Source organism: Erythrolamprus reginae, chromosome 1, assembly GCF_031021105.1.
Source record: "Erythrolamprus reginae isolate rEryReg1 chromosome 1, rEryReg1.hap1, whole genome shotgun sequence".
NCBI lineage: Eukaryota > Metazoa > Chordata > Lepidosauria > Squamata > Dipsadidae > Erythrolamprus > Erythrolamprus reginae.
Window position 1 is genome coordinate 133,027,025 of NC_091950.1, and position 13,546 is coordinate 133,040,570.

The 13,546-nt window shown below is 44.6% G+C and overlaps 1 protein-coding gene across 3 annotated transcripts in view; it reads right to left on the minus strand.

Moving 5' to 3' along the window:
* TSPAN4 (tetraspanin 4) overlaps positions 1–13,546 on the minus strand; it is a 952,022-nt gene that overhangs the window by 580,051 nt on the left and 358,425 nt on the right. The window contains exon 1 of one of the 3 annotated variants that reach the window (XM_070765240.1): positions 5,638–5,699. The exons of 1 other annotated variant lie outside the window; for it this stretch is intronic. The gene's annotated coding sequence lies outside the window, so the exon portion shown is untranslated. Of the gene's footprint in view, positions 1–5,637; positions 5,700–13,546 lie in introns of those variants that run through there. One more of the 3 variants, XM_070765263.1, reaches the window with a different exon arrangement.

The window sequence follows — 13,546 nt, forward strand, 5'->3', positions numbered from 1 at the left end:
CAGCTTGTTTCAGCTGGGCAAACACCATGGGAGAGAGTATAAATAAGATTGAGTAAAATGAGACTTACAGATTACAAATTCCTCAGATATCCCACTGATGGCCCTGTACAGAGTTACTAAATATATTTTATCCTCTCTGGATCAAAGATTCACTGGGATTCTAACTGTGGCTATGAAATAAAGAGATATTTCCTACTTGCAAGAAAGATTAGGATCGAGTTGCATTAAATATTAAAATGCAGAGCTATCCTACTAATAGCAAAGATATCACTGATTCCTTTAGTCACCTAAGGCAGACCAATTGACAGTTCCTGTCTCCCTACAGGGGAGGATGACACAATGAGCCTGAAGGCAATCAGAGCGCGATTAGATTATAGCAATGGACTAGTGTTAATTTTCTCTGTTATCAGATCATGTCACAACCACCCAGAGACAAAAACCCAATCTAATGTAGTGTGCACTGGGCTACTAGATGGCTTGGGGCAGGTCCACAGTTGCCATAGAGACACAACTACCTGAAACAGTCCAGACTCAATGCTGAGCGCCAATAGCCTTAGGGACAAGAAAAACCTTCGCCAGCTTCCACACTTTCGTTGCTCACCCCCCCAACTCCAACGCCCAGCTCTGTTGTGCAGTCTTGGAAAAGGCTGTGTGGGGGTTGTTTTTTGCATACCTTAGAGAGGACATTGCTCTCCACCTCCTCCTACTCGCCGCCGCCAGACACTCAGCAGCAGACTGCGGTGAATGGACGGGAGATTCGGGAGCTTATTATATCTAGTTGTAAAATCTCATGTGCTGCCGCGGGCCAGATAAATGGCCTCAGCGAGCCGTATGCATCCCGTGGGCCATAGTTTGGGGACCACTGCCTTAAGGAGTCAATGGCCAGCATGATTAAAATAGCATGGCAATAGAATCCAGAGCTTGAATTATAATCCCAACTGTACCCTAGAAATCAGCTTCACTGAGAGTATCTCACGTTCAGTTATCTATGGAGCACAGCCTTTCATCTTGGGCCACCAAAACTGCCATCTAGTCAGATGAGAAGTCTTTAGAATCTGAAATGGCCACCCAACCGAGAATCATGGCTGTGTTTGAGTACCAGAAGTCTCATGCTGTTGGGGACATAAATATTTGAACATTTCTGGGCTATTCTGTCTTGGATCGTCAATGTATCTCAATTGTTGGCTAGTCATGGGTCGGTAAACAACACTGCTTTCAAATCCTCCGTTAGTTTCCCATTGAGAGGGTCAGGCCGCCTGCTGGCCTGGCCCCTGGTAGTGACTTGTGCCACACTCTGTGTGTCCAGGACGATGGTGTGGACAACTTCCTCCCGCTGGCTATCATATCGGAGTTTTCTGGATGGAGCGTCTGCAAGCAGATTCTTCTTCACTGGGATATATTTCAGCTTGAAATCAAATTGCTTTAAATACTGCACCCAATGGACATTTTTGGGGGAGAGCTTTCATGGGGTCCTTAAGGCCTTGAGGTCCTTATAGTTGGACCAGACCTCAAATGAGATCTTGGCCCCTTCCAGAAAGTATGACCACAATAGAAGAGCTCAACAAACAGGAAGCAAAGGCCTCCTTCTCCCATACTGCCCACCTTCATTCGGTGTCTGTCAAGAAAACTCATCAAGAAAACTCTGATACAACAGCCAGCGGGAGGAAGTTGTCCATGCCATCATCCTGGACACACAGAGTGTGGCACAAGTCACTACCAGGGGCCAGGCCAGTAGGCGGCCTGACACATATGTGCAGGGCGGCAGCCATCTCTGAGGGTATTTCTGGAGGATCACAACTGCCACCACCACATCACTGGCATTTGCCTGGACTATAAACTGTCTATCTGGGTCTGGGTGCTGAAGAATGGGTTCTTTGTCAAGCAGACGTTTGAGGCTTTCAAACGCTCTTTGACAGTTTAGCGTCCAGGCCAGGGACTGCATTGGCTGTGGTTTCATGGAGGATGACCCTGTCTTTAGCAGTTCCATGAGTGGCAGAACCACTTGTGCAAAGGCTGGGATGAATTGCAGGCATCCACAGGCTTTGATGGATGTTATTTGTTTGTTTGTTTGGTCAATTTCATATTAGATAATGCATATAAGTATATACATAATTTGAAAACATGAAATGAATAAAAGTAAAAGAGAACATTAGGACAGGGATTGTAGACACGCAGGTACACTTATGCATGCCTGTTACAGACCTTAGGAATGGAGTGAGGTCAACAGTCTAAAGTTAAAATTTTGGGGGTTTGGGGATGAAATCACAGAGTTGGGTAGTGTATTCCATTGGCATTGATCACTCTGTTGCTGAAATCATACCTTCAGCAATTGAGTTCGGAGTGATTCACTTTACGTTTGCACCTATTGTGTGCTCGTGTATTGTTATGGTTGAAGCTGAAGTAGATAAGGCGATAGGCTGACAGATAAGACGTTGTAGCCGAAAGGCAGCATAGTTCTAAGTTGTTTAAGCTCAGAATTTCAAGCCTGGTGGTATAAGGTATTCTGTTGCAAGCAGAGGAGTGCAGGACTCTTCTCGTGAAATATCTCTGGACACGTTCAATTGTATTAATGTCCAATATGCAGTGCGGGTTCCAGACAGATGAGTTGTATTTGAGAATTAGTCTAGCAAATGTTTTGTATGCTCTGGTTAGTAGTGTAATATTACCAGAAAAGAAGCTAATCAAGATTAGGTTTATAACTCTTAATGCCATTTTGGTGATGTTGTTACAGTGGGCTTTGGCACTTAGATATGAGTACTCCAACATCCTTGACAGAGTGAAGGTGGCCTACAATATTATGTCCACTCAGTTTGTATTTTGTGTTCTGATTCTTTTTGTCAATGTGTAATACAGAGCATTTGTTGGTTGAGATTTGGAGTTGACAGTTGTTTGACTATTCTGACAGAAAGTCAAGGTCTTTCTGAAGGGTAGCAGTATTGTCTATTATAATAAATCTATTTTAATAATAATAAATAATTATATAATTTTATAATTGTCTATTATGATAAATCTATTTGTGTTAGGTCATGGTAATTATTTGGTACGGCTAGGGAATGTTGGGCAAGAGCCATTGCTGTTTACAAAGACTGAGCTGAAGAATGTGTTAAAGAGTTTGGCTTTAACTGCTTCATCATTACATTCTTTACCATTTAAGTCCTTTTAGGGTGAGATGGATCTAGAGCAGTGGTTCCCAACCCTTTTTTGGCCATGTCCCACCTAAGCATCTCTAAAATCCTGAGGCCTCCCCCCCACGACATATAATTCTTATTATTTAAAAAGTGAACTACTCATGCAGAGAAAGCCTAAAAGGCCATTAACTAGGCTTAAATAAGGTTTCAATTGCCCTCATTAAAAATGAAATTGCTCCCCGTGGGGCATGGACCCCACATTGGGAAGCAGGGATCTAGAGTTTTTAAGTTTGTTGTTCCCAAAAGTATAGAAGGTGCAGTTGGATTTCGTGCATAGAAGGTTTTTCTCTTGTTTGATGTGATTTGTTTGATGTGACTTGTTTGATGTGTGGTTCCCTTTAAAAAAAAAAAACACCCTAATTTCTTAAGTAATTAAATTGGCATGCTAATGACAATCTAATTAACAGGCAGAATTAGCAGATAAAGAGTTTGGTCAGAGATTGTCATTAGAGTGCATATCACAACACTGCTGGGCATTCCTAGTGCAGAGTTAACAGCAATTCTTCAATCAATATCTTTTGGTACCCCTCACTAACCCTAAAGGAAAGGCTAGCCAGGTACAAATTGGGAACTGCCTACCTGGAATGGCAAATGGTAAAAGGTGCAAAAGGTGCTGTTTTTCTAGTATGGCATTAAGATATTACAGATTTATGGCCTTTCTTTTAGGGCTCAGAGTGGAAAAGAAAAGGTTTTTCATAAGGCATAGTTTTGTGGGAGGGTGGGAAAATCACCAGGGGCATTTTTACTTTAAAGAATAATTTTTCACTGGAAGGAAAACAAAAACAAAACCATTACTCCACACACATATGCATATTCCATAAATATCTAAACACAGCAAACATATACATCACAGATATAAGTAATCATAGATCAGCAAATATTTTAAGGAATTTCCTCATAAGACCATTGCATACACATGAGCTATTCTTTACTTTTCCACTTACTACTAAGTCTGTTATAAATCATACTGAGGATTTATTTTAAATCCAGTTTAAATTTTATTTTAAAAACAGTTTAAAAAGAAAGAAATCGTGATCAATCCCTATGATTTCTTTTATAGGATATATTCATCTGATCTTTTGAAAAGGGTGGGTTATTTCAAGTGAGAAATAGCAATCATATAGGTTTGGGTTTTTTTTGTCACGTAGAGAAATTACTGAATAATGGATGGCACCTCCAATGAAACCTGGGCAAAATTTCAACTTTTCTTTTTTAAAAAATGCATATCTACAAGCAAGTATTAAAATGCCTTTTTACTAAAAAGTAAATCTATTTATTTAGTGAGCTGAAAATGTGTCATCCTTAAACAATAACTATATGCAATTCACCAAAATGAGAAACATGTCTAAAAGTTATTTTACTTTCTTAGCTCATGGAAACAGATGACAACCATTTCAGATTAAAAATATAGGATCAAAACCATATTCATGTATTCTGTCTTTCTGCCAAGAGCTCAAAGTATCTAACATGTGGTCTTTTATTTTATTCCCATAATGTGGTTGAGAGGTAACTGAACAAAGGGAGTAATGTGATTGAATCAAAGTCATCCAGTGAGTTCCTAGGGCTAAGGATGTTCTTCCAATCCTAGCCCTTCACCTTACAGTATTCACTACTTATTTGACAGAAACAAGCTAATATTTCTCAAAAAACCCACCACCAACCTGCATTAATAGTGATGGGCGAACAGAACCTGCACAATTCGGGTCCATACCAAATTTTGCGGTATGCCGAACACGAACCCGAAATATTTTGAAACTTCGGGCAAAGTTCAGGGTCGCGTTCAGCGTTCGGAATCCAGGAAGTGATCACCTTGGCGTCCTTAGCAACCGGCCGGTGACGTCAAGGCTCCGCCCCCGGAATCTCTTTGTGGGAGGGATTCCCCAGCTCCTTGTTTATTTTTACGTGAAAGGACTGCCCTTTGAAGGAGCTGGGGAATCCCTCCCACGAAGAGATTCCGGGGGCGGAGCCTTGATGTCACCATGGAATCCAGAAAGTGATCACCTTGGCGTCCTTAGCAACCTGCCGGTATACATGATGTCAAAGCTCCGCCCCCAGAATCTCTTGGTGGGATTCCCCGTTCGGGTTCGGGTTCAGTTCGGGTTTGGCCAAATTTTGCATAAAGTTCGTCTGAACTTGCCGAACCCGAACACCGTTGGGTTTACCCATCACTAGCCGTTAATCTTTTTTTTTTAATTAATGAGAACCCGAGTCCTTGGACAGCAGGCAGCCAAGAAAGAACTTATATTCAACAAACACTTAAGCGATTGCCGTAAATGTGATTTTTCTAGCCCCATAGATACACATTTCAAAATACTTCTAAACAGCCCAACACATCTTATCTAAAGTTATATCATTCCTTGATATTTATTCACTCAACCACAGAGGATTAGCAAAATAATGAGACGTTAGAGACGTTCTCCACTATCAGTAATATATTAGCCCAGATTACCTCAAGATAATCTTCTGTAGCTCAAACAAGCCTCTATTTTTCCCCTTGCCTCTCTTTGCGAACCGATTAGATCAGGATTTTCCAAACTGTGATCTGCAGAAGCCCGAGGTTCCACAACAATTTGATGGGATTCCATAAAAGACTTTGGAGTGGGAGGGATTCTATTCAAATATAGCCAGTCTTCTATCACTAGAGCAGGGATGTCAAACTCAAGGGCCACGGACTGGATCCAAGTGCTTAGATCTGGATAATAGCAAAGAGATGGTCCACAATGTCTCTGCTAGTGAAAATGGGGGGTGGGTGCCCATGCAATCCCCCATGCCCTGTTTTGGCCAGCAAAGGGTTATAGGAGGCAGTCCATCCCATCCGTCCCATCTCCTCCACCCCCAGTTTGACACCTCTGTACTAGACATTTGCTTCTTCATCGGGAGTTCTTGAATTCCTTTATTGATTTTTAAAGCAGGTTTTCCGGTCAGGTAAAAATGGAATTAGGCAGAGTAGATTCATTGGACATGGAGGACTCAAAAGTATTTGATCAGAAGTGGCCAGTTTCTTTGGAGAAATTAAATAATTGCCAACACTCCACAATTATAAATTATTATTTATATCTTACAGTCCTTGGGATAAATGTTTTCCTTTATTGTTATATCCTCTTGTTGTTAATTATTTTCTGATAGCATATATAGGCATCAGGAGTTGTATTCGATTCTGTATCTCACTTTGCCAGAGCAAACAGTGTACAATTAAAGCCTGAATTAAGTACATATTTTTATAAATATATATATATTTAAGTCTGCAAACTATTTTACAGAGTAGGCTAGCTACATATTCCTAGGGAAAAATGTGCTTTCTGCTTCTCCCTAATATGTAAGTCATCCATATAAGATGTAAGGACTATTTTTATACCCTAAGCCTGAATCCAAATTGGAATGGATCCAGAGAAACATTCCTCTAACACAATCCCGGTCTAAGAAACGATCAATTCCACTCACAGAACTTCTCTCGCATTTTCGCCCTTTAAAATCCACAACTCATTACCATTTTAACAGGCAAATTATTGCAATTAATGGCAATCCAATCAATACTAACAGAAGAAAATAGTTCTCGCCTGCTCATAAAAGACTGCAATCATATTTCCACATGGCTTAATTTATCAGCTCTAACAATTATTATTAACATCTATGTGGGGGGGGGGGGAGAGAAAACACCTCTCTCTCTCTATTAAGTCAACAGTGTGGACACCACTATCCTGTGCTTTTCAAACTATCAATCTAACAGTACTATGGTGCATGTACGACTCCATGCAGAGGCCTTGTCCCCTGAGTGAAAGAAGAGCTGACATTGCAAGCAATTAGAGGCAACCAATTGTCAGAAGGGCTTTCTCTCGTTTTAAGGTTTTTAAAACAATTCCATAATTTTAGCAGTGCTATCTTTCAAAATCTGGCCAAAAAACCTACGTTGCTTCCTGCGCTGAGAACTGTGCAGAAAAATCATTCAATAATTCCATCTCCTATTAATATGCTTTATTTTTTTAAGGTAAACTCGCCCTCTCAATTCACACTTTTATTTATTTGCCACTAATGTATGGGGGGCAAACTTTGATATGACGGAGAAATGGTGCCAGGAATGAGATTTCCCACAAATTGTCAATTTAGTTACCAATGACTTTGTCATTTCCATATGAATGGAAAGGGATTTTAGGACACTAGGTCCAATTCCTGCTCAATTTGGGAATTGAAACATTCCAAATAGACAGCTCTTTAGGCTCTGCTTAAACATACCTTGTTAATGACAGCTACCACCTCTAAGGCTACTAGAAGACTGATTTCACTTTGAACTCTTCTTACTTTCCAATGTACAACTGTAATCTATGCTCTTATAAATGAAAACTATTTATGTCCTGAGCTTTGGAACAATAGAGAAAACAGTGAAGTGTCCCTCTGCTCCAGAGGTGGGTTTATCCTGGTTTGGACCGGTTCTATGCAAGTTACTATGGCAGCCTGGGTCGATGGAACCAGCAGCAACCCAGGCCTGCCACGCCCCTGAGCTGGTTCTCGCAGTGATGCCATAAGCAATGCCATCTTTGTTTCTTTTAAGTACAGTGTTCCCTCGATTTTCGCGGGTTCGAACTTCGAGAATAGCCTATACAGTGATCCCCCGGTTATTGCGTCCCCGACCATTGCGAACAGGGTAATTTGCGATTTTTCAACCCGGAAGTCAAAATACCATCTACGCATGCGTGCCCTTTTTTTTCTATGGGCACGCATGCGTAGATGGCAACCGGGAGATCAGCTGCTGGGCGGCTTCCCTGGGTCTTCCCCCTCTTGCTGGCATCAGCGAGGAGTTTCCCCACCGCCCACGCAAACTCCTCGCTGCCGCTCGCCCGCCCTTCGCCTGCCCACGCCGTTCGCTCCCCCTCTTGCTGGCGGGAGGGCGAGAAGCCCCCCCAGCACCCGCTCGCCTGCCCTTCGCCGCTCGCCCGCCCTTCGCCCTGGCGGAGAAATTCCAGCCCCCACCTGGTCCCGCCCGATATTCCTCCCTGAGGCAGCTCACCCTCCCATGGCCACTTCCTCCACCCTCCATCGCAAGCCCTTGCCACTGCAGCCAACGCGCGCTGCGATCTTCAAGCCCGGCTCCTTTCGGCCCAGCATCCCGGGCCAAGCAGCTGCCTTCCGTGACTGAGCCTGGCTGGCCCGGAAGATCGTAGCGCGCGTTGGCTGCAGCGGCGAGCAAAGCCAAGCCGGCAGCAATGTCGCCGCCGCTGCAGCCAACGCGCGCTACGATCTTCCGGGCCAGCCAGGCTCAGTCACGGAAGGCAGCCGCTTGGCCCGGGATGCTGGGCCGAGAGGAGCTGGGCTTGATCCGCTGAGCCTGGCTGGCCCGGAAGATCGTAGCGCGCGTTGGCTGCAGCGGCGGCGACATTGCTGCCGGCTTGGCTTTGCTCGCTCGCCGCCCCCCAATCTTCGGCTCCTCAGCGGCGAGCGAGCGAAGCCAAGCCGGCAGCAATGTCGCCGCCGCTGCAGCCAACACGCGCTACGATCTTCCGGGCCAACCAGGGTCAGCGGATCAAGCCCGGCTCCTCTCGGCCCAGCATCCCGGGCCAAGCGGCTGCCTTCCATGACTGAGCCTGGCTGGCCCGGAAGATCATAGTGCGCGTTGGCTGCAGCGGCGGCGACATTGCTGCCGGCTTGGCTTCGCTCGCCGCGCCGCCCCCCAATCTTCGGCTCCTCAGCGGCGAGCGAGCGAAGCCAAGCCGGCAGCAATGTCGCCGCCGCTGCAGCCAACGCGCGCTACGATCTTCCGGGCCAGCCAGGCTCAGTCACGGAAGGCAGCCGCTTGGCCCGGGATGCTGGGCCGAGAGGAGCCGGGCTTGATCCGCTGAGCCTGGCTGGCCCGGAAGATTGTAGCGTGCGTTGGCTGCAGCGGCGGCGACATTGCTGCCGGCTTGGCTTCGCTCGCTCGCCGCTGAGGAGCCGAAGATTGGGGGGCGGCGCGGCGAGCGAGTGAGCGAAGCCAAGCCGGCAGCAATGTCGCCGCCGCTGCAGCCAACGCGCGCTACGATCTTCCGGGCCAGCCAGGCTCAGCGGATCAAGCCCGGCTCCTCTCGGCCCAGCATCCCGGGCCAAGCGGCTGCCTTCCGTGACTGAGCCTGGCTGGCCCGGAAGATCGTAGCGCACGTTGGCTGCAGCGGCGGCGACATTGCTGCCGGCTTGGCTTCACTCGCTCGCTCGCCGCTGAGGAGCCGAAGATTGGGGGCGGCGCGGCTCTTTTAAAACATCGCCGCCGACATGGGGGGCTTGCTAGCACCCCCCCCCAAACCCGGGTTGGGGGTTCGGGGGGGTGCTAGCGAGCCCCCCATGTCGTCGGCGATGTTTTAAAAGAGCCGCGCCGCCCCCCAATCTTCGGCTCCTCGCTAGCGCTGCGGAAGTTTAAAACACCATCTGCACATGCGCAGATGGTGTTTTTACTTCCGCAGCGCTACTTCGCGAAAACCCGCTCGTTGCGGGGGGTCCTGGAACGGAACCCTCGCAACGAGCGGGGGATCACTGTATTACGGTTTTTCAAAAAATATTAATTAAAAAATACTTTGTGGGGTTTTTTTCTATACCATGGTTTTTCCTGCCCGATGACGTCATACATCATCGCCAAAATAATATTTTTTGCAAATAAAAAAAAATATTGTTAATAAATAACTATGTTTATAAATATCAGGATCACTAAGTGCCTTATTCAATGGTGAGTACCAGTAATAATGAGTAAATGGTTGTTAAGGGAATGGGAAATGGTAATTTAGGGGTTTAAAGTGTTAAGGGAAGGCTTGTGATATTGTTCATAACCAAAAATTGTGTATTTACTTCCGCATCTCTACTTCGCGGAAATTCGACTTTCGCGGGCAGTCTTAGAACGCATCCCCTGCAAAAATCAAGGGAACACTGTACTGTGCATGTGTATGCACAGCCTGAATGCACAACACACACACACACACACACGTGACACGCCCCTGAACCATCCGGCAGCGGGAGGAACAGAACCCATCCCTGCTCTGCTCACTTGGATATATAAAGGTATGTAGGGGGCTGTTTTGCTTTGTATTGGGAGTGGGTTGGTACCTTTAAGTCAGTATTAACTACTAGACACTGCTTGTAGTTAAGAGCCCAGGTGGCGCAGTGGTTAGAGTGCAGCACTGCAGGCTACTTCAGCCAACTGCTAGCTGTAGTTCAGCAGTTCAAATCTCACCTCCGGCTCAAGGTTGACTCAGCCTTCCATCCTTCCGAGGTGGGTAAAATGTTGGGGGCAATAGGCTGATTCTGTAAACCGCTTAGAGAAGGCTACAAAAGCCCTATGAAGCGGTATATAAGTCTAAATACTATTGCTACCTGGAAAAGTCCTAGCAGTTTTCTTGGGAAGATTTTGGAAGTGGTTTGCCCTTACCTCCTTCCTGGGTCTAAGAGTGAACACCTAGTCTAAAGTCCCCAGCAGATGTATGACTAAGATAGGACTGCTGCTTGCAGCCTCCTGGTTTCTAACCAGATACTACACCAAACTGGATTTCAGTTACTTTGTTGTATTCTTTCAAACCCCAAAGCCAAATTATTTTATTCATCTTTTGCAAATGGGGTACAATTACTCCAATTCATCAGGAAAAATCTGACTACGTAAACAGGTTTCTGGAATACGTTACCAACCTAAATGAATAGGATTGGGATGTGCAACCTTCACTTGCAAAGCCAATTGGCCAAACAGACTAATCTTTTGACATGAATGAGGATGTTTATCAGCATCTAGAATTGCATGATGTTTTTCAATGACTGCTGGATTTGAATTAGTAAGCTTAACACTGACATAATCTCTTGTTCTCCCATGCCTTTTATTAGGCTTGGATTTAGTATTTTCTCCCATTGTATAAACTGTTATCTCTCCTGAGCAGGTTGGATGGGAAGGGCTTCAAAAGATTATTATTGTGGGCCACCAATTTGAACACAGCTTTACTTGGATTCCATCTGAATTGAGCTGTGTTTTTTTTATAATAATTCTTATTTGGAAATCAAGCTCGTAATTTCCTAGGCGCTTCAGTAACTGATGTAAAAGGCCATCCACATAAAGAATCTGCTTAAAGAATTACTGGGATATGTAAAATGTAAAAAACTAAGAAAGATATTTTGGAAAAACAATGGCAATTTACAAATTAAAAAAGACAATATGGCTCACGATTACGAATAATTCTCTAGAAAGCTGGCAAAAAAAGAGATGGATCAGTAAATTATTTGTATGCAAGCATGTTAAGTTTTTGCTACTGAATTCCTTTTTAAAACTCCTTTCCTTTGAAACTCAGTTCACCATTTAGACACAGAATACCTATTTCTCTGCAGAAAAGGGATTTCAGGGGAAGGATCCATAAAACATGTTTAACAAGGAAATACTGTGTCAGCAGAAAGAATCATGTGCAGATAGACACCTGGAGAAACAACTGTTATTACCACCCCAGCAGTTACAAAGCCCTTCTCCTTATTTGTTAGGGCTGCACTTTAAAAGGACATGGTTGACAGCATATTTTCACAGCTGTTATTCAACATGCCAACTTGTACTGGCTCAAATTGTCCCCATTTCCTCACCTTGTTACTTGTACTAGACAGAGAAGGTTGACAGCTGAACACTTCCTCTCATATAGATCAAACTCCATTTTTTATGCCACTAAGGTCACTTGCACCTGCTCAGCCTGGTACCTCAAGGGCTTCAATTCACCACTGCCAGTGTGGTCAGAATGGGATCACCTATTTGCAATAATTGGGAGCCAGAATCATGATATTCAACAGCTGCAGCTGTGATTCTCCTTCCATTAATACACGCACACACACACCTCAGTTAGCTCACAACTGCAGTCATTACCCACATTCAGTAGAACCTCTGGTCATGATATAATTCATTCCATAACTTTGGTCGCAACCCAATTTGGCCATGATCCAAACCTAATGTTGGAAATACGGTGCCTACGAAAAGAAATGGTGCAGAAGCGGAAATTGGCCGCAAAAAAGGGGGGAATTTTTTCAGTTAGAACCCGATTTGGCCATGTCAGAAACATTTATGACCAGAGGTTCTACTTTATCTGAAATCAATGCTGTTTTTTGTGTTCTTCATATCCAGAGAAGTCTTCCCATTAGCTAGTGGTATATTTATAGACTACTAAAACTCTCATGTCTATATGCAACATTCAATTGGTTGAAACTGTTGTGTTTGGGCCTGGGCCAGCCATTGCTCCCACAGATGGGAGAGACGTGGCACAAAGTGAGTGCGAAAGCCTGGCTGACAGCCAGAAAGATGTGGCAGACAGCCAGGAGGATAAGGCCACTGGTTCGCAGGATTCAGCAGACAGCCGTGGGGATTTAGCATGCAGTCCCTCAGACAGTCTTTTGTCCTTGGGTTCTTCTGCAGATCAATATATTGATCTGCGTAGCTGAAGAGCTATGCAAAGGAGGGATCGATTGAAGGAATATTACAAGTCATCAGAGTGGCACCTGGGCTGGGTGTGGTTCTTATACTGAGGGCTGGGTGTGGTTCCCTTAATGAGGGCCAAAGGTATAAAAGGGGATAAAGGCACAAGGCAAACTGTGGCTGTTTATCTGTGTTATTTTGTGGTTCCTGCTCTGAAGTTTCTGTGCCGTGCCTTTGGAGTTTTCAACCCAGCTTTTTCAGACACGTGGGAGGTGAAACCTCTGGGACTTGCCGTTTGCTCCAAAGATTCAAAAGGACTCCTGAAACGTCTTTGCTCATTCTAGGTTGTCTTTGTTTGTTTTTTCCTGTGTTTTTGTATGTGGCTGAAGTAAGCCTTGCACTATCATTGTTTCTTGACACTAAGGACTGTTTTGAGTAACCCTTTTTTGTTTATTTAATACAAGTTTGCTGATTAGCAGAGCACGTGTGTGTTTGATTTCTTTTCCTTGGACTGTTACGCATTGCCTGAGCCCAGTCAGGCTGAACAGAAACTATCCATCCTAGAGCAACCATTTTTATAATAATAACAACAGAGTTGGAAAGGACTTTGGAAGTCTTCTAGTCCAACCCCCTGCTTGGGGAGGAAACCCTCTACTACTTCAGACAAATGGTTATCCAACAGTTTTGAATCAATGTATCTTAAATGGGCTACAGAATGTACGTATAACAATCAGAGACCTATGACCAATTATATAACAATTAGGGACCTATGACATCCATGGAAGTTAAATTTGGCAAAATTGTGGTTACTTCATGTTGCTAGGTCAACATGCTGCTGCTGCAGTCGGTCAGGGTTGTGTAATCGGATTGTCAAAGCTGCCTTCCTGCTTCCTACAAGGAAAGTCAATGGAAAAACTAACAGGAAGTGAGAAGTCCTAGGCCAGCAGGAAGATAAACTGGCAGGCATGTAAGTAAAACA